Here is a 9,907-nt window from a genome sequence, read left to right on the forward strand (position 1 = left end):
CTTGTTCTGTTTTTACTACTTATATCTTTCCTTGGTTATCTTTGTAGTCAGCTAATGTTTGGACACAGATTTCCTTGAGTGCCTGAACTAATAAGTCTTCTATCTTTTGTTTATGGTTTCTATATGTATATTGGGACTCTGACAGTTTACCATCCTGCCTTCGCCTTGACTTCTTGATTGCACAGGCCCTCTTGGTTACACAGAGGTGAGAAAGAAGGGTTTTCTCACTTTTGTTTTGTTTTTTTTTTCTGGACATGTCTATAATCCTGCACAGGCATGGCCCTCTAGATTCCCAGAAATATGTTGGTGCTTTTCAAATTCCCCTATTAACATCTCATTTCCCAGATATTCTTTTAAAGTCTTTTGGCCATCATCTTGTTTGCCTCAACTGGTATTCCTGCCTCAAGTAGCTTCAAAGTTAAACAATTTACTGTGATGGTTTTTGATAGGCACCCTGAGAATAGGGCTGTGATTGCTTGAACAAGCTCAAAGTCTAGTCAAATAATGACAAGTCCTATGAGTAAGGATTTTTCTAGCAAATTCCAGATTTGTCAAATAGTGACAATTTTGGGGGAATGGAACATTTTAAGGAGCTTCAAACCTGGTCAGCCCCCTTCAGTGTCTGCTAGGCTGCTGGTTTTCAAGGATACTGTGGAGCTGTCAAGATAAGGATGGGAATAGGGCAAGTTAAAATACACTGTTCTAACCAAGTTTCAGCAGTTTTTCTCGAATAAAAACTCCTTGGATTCTTTCAAATTAACTTTCAAAGTTCTAAAAAAGTTGATTTTGATAATTTTTGCCTATGCTCTCACTACTCTTAGAGAGGAGTGAATTTTCAGAGGTCCTTAACTCTGCCATTCTGGAGGTCTCACTCCCCCAATAGTATTTAAATGATAAGGTAAACATTGTTGTTTTAACCAAAATTACATTGTATTGGCAGAATGGGGGTTGGGAAATAAAGGTTTGAAGGGTGCTTTCATGTGATATAAGCCGGGGTAGAGAGAAAATTAAATCTTCATCTTTTTCAGTGGGAATTTAAGAGAAAATGCCCAAACTAAAAATCAGAAGTTGGCATTTCAACAGTATCATTTAGAGACAATGCAAGGAAACACTAAATTAATCAGCTTAAGTCCTTTTCTCCCTGGCTGCTTGAAGCTTGGCTGCCATCATGAATGACATGGTAACTATTCAGACCAGGAAGTTCACAACCAACTGACTACTTCAGCAGAAACTACTTCAGCCATTGATATTCTTCATCCTGGAAAGTCAACAGTACCTAAGATAGAAATTTGGGAAAAACCAGTCAAAATTTACAAGACCATATGAGATGTTATCTTTGTATCTGGATTCAGAACCCATGTTGGTGATGGCAAGACAACTGGTTTTGGCATGATTTATATGGTTCCTTGGTAAAAAAACAAAACAAACAAACAAAAAAAAAACCCCACAGACTTGCAAGGACTATATAAGAAGAAAAAGATCTCAAGAAAACAGCAAAAGGAATGCAAGAACAGAATGAAGAAAATCAGAGGAACTGCAAAAGCCAATGCTGGTGCTGGCAAAAAGTGAGTTAGAGACTGGGCAACAGAGGAGTAAAAGATTCTGCAGTGACTTTCTCTGTGGCGACTGTGAAGGTTTTTTTATGAGGGGATTTATAAACCAAGAATTTTAGAGTAAACAAAAAGGGACACCTGGGTGGTTCAGTCAACTGAGCATCTGACTTCAGCTCAGGTCATGATCTTGGCGTTCATGAGTTTGAGCCCCACTGCTATCTAGCAGTTGTCAGCACAGAGCCTCCTTCAGATCCTCTGTCATCCTCTCTCTCTGCCCCTCCCCTGCTTGTGGTCTCTTCTCTCTCAAAAATAAACACTTATGAATGAATGAATGAATGAATGAATGAACGAACGAACGAATAAATAAAATAATCAGCTTGGAAAGGTAAAAGAGGTTGCATTTTGTGAGAAGCAACAGAGAGGCTAGGATGCAGGCGTGAGATAGATCACCAGCAATCTGCTTGATGCTACTGCTGATGCTTCAGTTAGATCACCTGATGTCATATGTATCATTACAGGCCACAGAGACAAGGTTTTGATGATGATGGGGAAGTGCCTGGTGAGCTCCATGACAAGAATCATGTCATTGTGGCATTCTGCCTAATCCACTTCTGAGGACTGGTTCAGTGTTCACTCCTGGTTCCTTGTGTTGCACAAAGAAGTAACCCCCAAAGTTCCTTGCCTCATGCCTTAAAAGAGCCTTTTATCTCCTTCCCCTGGGCTCATCTCTGGTGCCAATGAAGTGCAAGAATCCACTGGATCTACCCAGTACCCATGTGCCCTCAGAAGCTTATTGCTTCGTAGGTCTTGCAAAGTGCAGCTTGCTAGTAGGCAAGTGCCATTAGCATAGAACCACTCACGGGCTGACTGTGTGCTCTGTGGCTTAAACTTTGGATGTTACCACTGCATTCCTAGATTCTGGCTTCCCCAGTAGCTGCTTGGACAGACTAGATGGCACAATCTGAAAATGCTGAGGAGTTGATATTTAGTGAAGTAAACTTGACCATTCTTTGACAAGAACTGTAAGATAACTTCTTCATTATTCCTATGACTTCTCTGAAGACAATCCCATAAGGCCAAGCAATCTGCTGCACTTACCACAAAGCCAAGACCCGCTAGGTAATGAACACCCTGCTAATCATTCCTCATGTTTCACTCCTTTACTTTATTTTTTCCTACTAGATTCCTAGGATTGCATTACAAAAAAATATATAGAATATAAGTTTTTCCCTTGAACCCTGTTATCTAGGGATCCCAAACAAGGAGACTGTGGTTTTTCTTAACATGTCTATAAAACTATTATTCTTTGTACAGTGGGGACATATATAACGTTGATTAAAAGAGAATCTTAATATTAAAGAAAAAAAATGGGAGAGGAAAAAAGATACTAGACAGTGTGCTGCATCTAAATGAGAAAGTAACCCAGAAAGAAGATAATTGATTCAAAACACATGGAATTGATCAGAAGAGCAGTCCTAGAAAGGTAACTGAGGCATGGCTCTAGAGTAGAGCAAGAAAATGGAGGTCTACAGGAGGGAGGTCAGGAAAATGACTTTTAAAACTGTGTACATTTATTACTTTCATTGTGTTTAAGCTAATTAAAATAGGTGGATCGTTTCCAGATGTTTGCTGAACTATATGGTATAATTCTAGAATTGGGCAGCGGCATGCAAAAGTACAAGACAAGTGGCCAACAGAGAGCCATAGTGAGCATGGCAGGGCCTTCTAAGGAGAAGCAGAGCAGCATGCAGTGCGTCAGTATGAGTTGGAGCAAAACCATCATCAGGTTCAGAATTAACTATAGATCAGAGGTTCATGGACAGACTGGAAATTGATGGGTAGTGTCTCAGGGCTCAGACAGTGAAACTTGACATAGACTAAGTTGCCACAAAGAGCTGAGATGGACCAGACAGGTTCCCCGGCAAATGTTTTGAGTACCAGAAAGTCAGGGATCTAATTAAGATTAAAAATGGATCAGGAATTTAGGCAAGGAATCAAATAACAGGAACACAACACTCTTGACAAAAACAAGCAAACAAAACAAAATTTGGCATTCTAAAGACATTGTGACTCAGGTCAGGGACTATTTCTGAATATAGGAACCAGCCGCCTTTATTATCTACCTTGAAGCTTTCAGCTGGAGTCCTTGAGGGTAGGTTAGATCTCTTGACTGGAGTGGGGAATGAGGAAGCAGCATTTCTGGTATAATATAAATCATATCTTAGTGATGTATGTCATAAACTTTCAATAAAATGGCACAGTTAACATTTTATGTGTTTGATAAATTGAAGCTGGTATTCCTTCCATCTCCAGAAGTGTATAAGTCACTATTTTGAGCCAGAAGGAATAAAAAAACCCATTTTCTTTTGGGATATTTTTCTAGAACTGATGGCCTCTACAACAATAATCAAAATTGCTTTCCCACATAGTTTTATAAGGGACACAGTGGAGGGTGGCAAACCTTTATCTAATCTAAATCACCCCTTCTGGATGTGAATGTTATTCGTATGCAGAAGTAGAAGAATAATCTCCATTGTGACCTCTCTTCTCTTGTCCCAATTCATTCATCCATGGAAATGATGGTCAGAAATGGATTCTTAGATCAGTTGTCCATCTTCACAGGGAAGTTTAAGTAATTAAGAACTTAAGACTTAAGTACACCTCTAAAACATTCTAAAACTCTACAAGGGATCAGGGCTATAAGGTAAACAGGGCATAGTGACTGCCCTCAGGAAGCTCACATTCTAGTGAAGAATGGAGGCAAGAATACAACCCTGTTCCTCACTGTGATGAGTGCTCTAATTAGGATAAGGACATAATGTTTTAGAATCCCTGTGGGGAGTGTCTAACCTAATCTTAGGGATAGGAAAGCTTTTTGGAGTAGATTTTATTCAAAAGGGTTATTGCAATCAGGGGAAGGTGACTGTTGCAATAGGGAGAATATGTAGACTATAAGATCTTAAAGTTCATGCAGTATTTTTTTTTCTTTTTATAGGGATGGGGGAAAAAGCTAGAAGGAATCAGGTATGGGATAGTGGGATGAGTTAAGTATCACCAGACAATTATCAGGGAAGGTCTTTTCTTACAATCAGCTGATCATGTGGAGAAGTTGTTAAGGAGGGTTGTTTTGCCCCAAAGCCCAAGGGTGAGGCAAAGTTCAGGCATATAGCAGAAGAAGAGAAGCCTGACTAAAGTTTGTCAAGTGAAGCATTTTGTACAGATTGGCCAGTGGGGACACACAGTTCAGCTAGTCATTTAAGAAGCAAAGATCAAGAAGAGGAGGGTCTGTCTCTAGCCTTGTCATAGGTAAACAAGGAAGGCGTCTAAGAAGGAGAAGACTGGCTCTTTGCAGTAAGCCTTTTCCTGGAGCACAAAAGAATTGGAGTTGGGGGATTTATTGTATCTTTTTCTAGGAGTAGAAGGCTCAGGTAAAGTTCAATATTATCAATGCCTGAACTGATACTATTAAGCATCAGGGGACATTTGAGATGGGGGAGCCGCCTTGAGTCAGGATAAACATGGCATATTAGAGGCATATGACAAATCTGTGCAGTTGACCTTGGAAGTAGGAAATTGAAGTCTACTGCAGTAATTCAGAAAGAAAGGTTCACTTGAATTAAGGAGTGGTAGTCAAGTGCCCAGATAAATGTTGGCCTATGAGATGGAGTAAGCTGTTGTAAAGGGAAATCTAGGCAATGTTAGCTAAAAAACAACCAAAGATTTACTAAGGAAGACTGCACCTCAGTTGAGAAAGCAGCCAAAGGAGTAATCAGATCAAGAGGGTGGACGCTCCGTTCGATCTGAAATAAGATATCAGATCTTTATATCCAGAAGGCCAAGAGGCAGAACTACATAAAACAAATCTATTTTCTGGGCAATGATTTTTTTCGATATGATTCCTAAAGCACAGGCAACAAAATAAAAAAAAAAAAATTGACAAATGGTTAAAAGCCTCTGCACAGCAAAAGAAACAGTCAACAAAGTGAAAAGGCATCGCACTGAATGGGGAAAAATACTTGCAATCCATACATCTGATAAGGTGTTAAAGTCCAAAATATATAAGGAATGCATACAATTCAAGAACAACAACAACAACAAAAACCCCTAGTAATCCATTTAAAAAGTGAGCAAAAAAGTGAATAGACATTCTCAAATGAAGACACACAAATGGTCAACAGGTATATGGAAGATTGTTCATCATCAGGGAAATGCAAATCAAAACCACAATGAGACATCGCCTCACACCCACTAAAATGGGTACTATCAAAAAGACAAAAGAACAAATGTTGGCAAGGATGTGAAGAAAAAAGAACCCTATTCACTGTTGGTAGGAATGAGAATTGGTACTCATCTTGTAGAAAACAGTATGAAGGTTCCTCAAAAAAATTAAAAATAGAACTACCATACAATGAAGCAATCCCATTTCTAGGTATATATCCAAAGGAAATACAATCAGTAGCCAGAAGAGATATTATCTGCACTCTCATGTTCATTGTAGTATTATTCACATTAGCTGTGATACAGAAATAAACTAAACAGCTACCTACAGATGAATGGATAAAGAAAATGTGACATATACATACTATGGAATATTATTCAGCCTTAAAAAAAGAAAGAAATCCAGTCATTTGTGACAACATGAATGAACCTGGAGGGTACTGTGATAGATGAAAGAAACACAGAAAGACAAACACTGTATGATGTCACATGTATGTAGAATCTAAACAAGTTGAACGTTCAGAAACAGACAGTAGAATGGTGGTTGTGAGGGGTAGGGGAAATGGGGAGATGTTAGCCAAAGGGTTCAAAGTTTCAGTTATGCAGGATGAATAAGTTCTGAAGATCTAGCTTATACCATAATGACTATAGTTTAACAATGATCATATTGTCACTTGAATTTTGCTAAGATCTTAAATGCTCTCACCCCACACACAAAAATAACTACGTGAAGTGATGGATATGTTAATTAGCTTGCTTGTGCTAATCATTTCACAATGTATACATACACTAAAACATCATGTTGTACACTGTAAATATACTTAGTTTTATTTGTCAGTTATACTTTGATAAAACCGGAAGATAAGTTTTTTTTTAAATGTTGTAGACCTACTTTAAGGTAATTAGATGACTATGAACCCACTGTAATTTGTCATCCTTCACCACCATGTTCACATTCTCAGTATCAACAGCTTTGAATTAAGCAATGCAGTCACTGTTAGTCACATTTGAAGACTTAGCTAAGCTAATATAACCAGTACTAATCCAGAGCCTTAAGTACATCACTCATGCTAGAGGCCAAAATGATACTGTAACTAAGAAATGAAACTCCATCTTACTGGAAGTTCCACAAAATCAGGACCACATTTCTTCCAAATAACAAATAAAATGAATTATTTGCCAAAATCTGTTTAACATAGTCATTGTCAACAAATATTAATATTAAGCCTGTAGAGTTTCGTGAGATATAGGGTTTTTGGTATTTGTTTGTTTCCTTATTTATTTCCTTTTTGTAGTGATGAAATTAATTGGGAAACTCTCTCTTAACATTGGATAGATTTTGCAAATGCTAGAGTCTCTAATATTAATCTTTTTAATAGACCTTTTCTCTTCCATTCATCCATCCAGCAGTTAGTAACTATGATATGCCAGGAAATGTGCTGGGTCCCAGGAATATAAAAATGAACAAAACAAGGCTCTACACTTAAGGATTTCATATTAATGAAAAGGACAATCATCCATATAGTTACAATACATTATATATGTATCATGTACTAATTTACAAACTATGATGTGAGCTCATACATTCCCTAAAATCTCATTCAGCCCCAGGCTTGTTTTGTATGGCTGGGGAGTTAAAAATGTTCTTTACTTAAGGATAGAGAACAAACTGAGGGGTTGATGGAGGGAGGCGGGTGGCAGATGGGCTAGATGGGTAATGGGTATTAAGGAGGGCACTTGTGATGGGCACTGGGTGTTGTATGTAAGTGATTAATCACTGAATTCTACTCCTAAAACCAATATTGCATTGTATTTTAACTAAATAGAATTTAGATAAAAATTTAAAAAGAAAAAAATGTTCTTTACATTTTTAAGGGTTTCTTTAAAAAATAAATAAATAACGACAAAGAATATGAAACAGATACTTCATGTGCCCACAAAAGCTAAAATATTTAGATGTTACAGAAAAGTCTGCTGACCTGTGCTCTAGACCAGTGATTCTTAAATGAAGATTTTCCTCAAAATTATATGTGAACTTTATTAGTTGTTGTTAAATACACATGGTGGATGGGATCCTGGCATTGGTATTTTTACTACAATCGGGTGATTCTCATGGGTTGAGCTTTGCTCCATACACTTTGCCTAAGACAGTTTTCAGAACATTGACATGGGTTTATAGAGACTCTTAGTGAGGACTTTTTAAAAATAACACAGTTTACCCAAAGTATATACCCAAAGAATATTCCTTTTACTTTATTTTGCATGATTTAGTGGAATAGCCCCTCCCTCTTATATAGTAACATTTTAAATTAATATATAACATTTAAATTAATACTCTTCTTTGAAAGGCAGAAAACACATTCACATCTGTTATATAATTTGATCTTAATAATAATATGGCTTAGAATTACTACTTTACAGATTAAAAAACTAAGGTTTAGAGAAGTCAAGTGCTCAAGGTCATATAGGGCTTCTGATTCCTACTTCATTGTTCTTTCTCAACACTGTCTCCTACTTACTTTTTCTGATTCCCCATTGAAATAGACTACACAGTCTATTCTTACTACCCAGTAGCAAAATTTCATTACATTCCATAAATCTGTTAGCTAAAGCACGTAATTCCTGTTTAACTTGAGAGCCTGTATGTCTTAAGGCAGACTTGTGTTACAATAATTCCTCTAATTTGCAAGCACTTTTTCACATATATTATGTACTTGAAATAAACTAGAAGCTAACTCCTACTCGGGTATAAATGGAGAAAAAAGTATCTCTCTAGAGCATTATTCAACACAAAGCTCATGAAATAATTTGCAGAGGCACAAGGTTCATCCTGCCTAAGCAAATTAAACAATTTTGTTAACCCTGATGTCTTTTGTTAGAAGTAAAATTTATGATAACTGTATTGGCTCTGCACTACATAGCACCCAGAAGTCTTTGCTCTCAGCTAGAGCTATTTTTACCCTAGGATATTGATATTCTTCTACTTAAAAAATATTCCAACTAAAAATAAATATAAATGCCACATTCTTCGAATATGCAAAGCTAAAACAATGGAAAAATAATCAAAGAATTATTTACAAATATTTGGATGTATTCTTCATTCTTTCCATGAGTCTTTATTTTGGACCAATCATTATATTCAGAAAATATCGGAAGAGAGATAATTCAAACACATCCCTTATTAGATTGTGTATTTGTCAGTCTCATTGATAATTATTGATGTTAGAAATGAAAGAGTAATGCATTTTAACCCCATATTGGCATAACTTGGGAGGATATTCAATACTGCTCTATAGGAAGTATGATATCTATCTTGCTGTCCAAGGTGGGAAAGGGGGGGGGGTAGTTAGGAATAAATTTAGAAATTCATGCCAAAGCAGACAGTGGAAAATAGAATTCTATAACATCCACTGTGTGCAGAACACAAAGGCCAGCGATCAGAGGATTCTGAACACACTTTTTAAAAATAGGCTTTAGGGGCACCTGGGTGGCTCAGTCGGTTGGGTGTCCCACTTCAGCTCAGGTCATGATCTCGTGGTTCATGGGTTTGAGCCCTACGTCAGGCTCTGTGCTGACAGCCCAGAGCCCGGAGCCTGCTTGGGATTCTGTGTCTCCCTTTCTTTCTGCCCCTCCCCCGGCTTGTTCTCTCTCTCTCAAAAATAAATAAACATTAAAAAAATAGATTTAATTTTTAGAGCAGTTTTATATTTACAGAAAAATTGTAAAAGTATACTCCTCCCCTCCTTTCACTGTTTCCCCTATTATTAACACCTTGCAAAGGTGTGGTACATCTGTTACAACAGTTAAAACCCATACAGATATATTACTGAATGCAGTTTCTGGAGACAACAAGTTCAAGTATGTAAAAAAGAAAAGCTATTTGGGGCTAGTAAGTAATTAATAATAGGCATTTTGAAAATAATATTGGAAGAAGTAAAGTATTATAAAGAGTTTGCTTATTCAAATGAAAGGGAATGAGATAGGGTTTTCTGGGTGCTTCTAAGAAAGAAGTTTCTTCACTTTTCTGTGGTAGCTTCCAAAAGCTAGCCTCTCTTTCTACAGTCATTTTGCCACCACAAAAGAAACTTTAAAAAAAATTTTTTTTAATGTTTATTTATTTTTGAGAGAGAGAGAGT

General features: G+C 37.1%; 1 pseudogene; it reads left to right on the forward strand.

Annotated features, from left to right (window-relative positions):
* The first annotated feature begins 1,168 nt into the window (after positions 1-1,168).
* On the forward strand, positions 1,169-1,569 carry LOC122200996 (annotated as a pseudogene).
* Positions 1,570-9,907: the final 8,338 nt, after the last annotated feature.

This window comes from Panthera leo, chromosome A1 (assembly GCF_018350215.1).
Source record: "Panthera leo isolate Ple1 chromosome A1, P.leo_Ple1_pat1.1, whole genome shotgun sequence".
NCBI lineage: Eukaryota > Metazoa > Chordata > Mammalia > Carnivora > Felidae > Panthera > Panthera leo.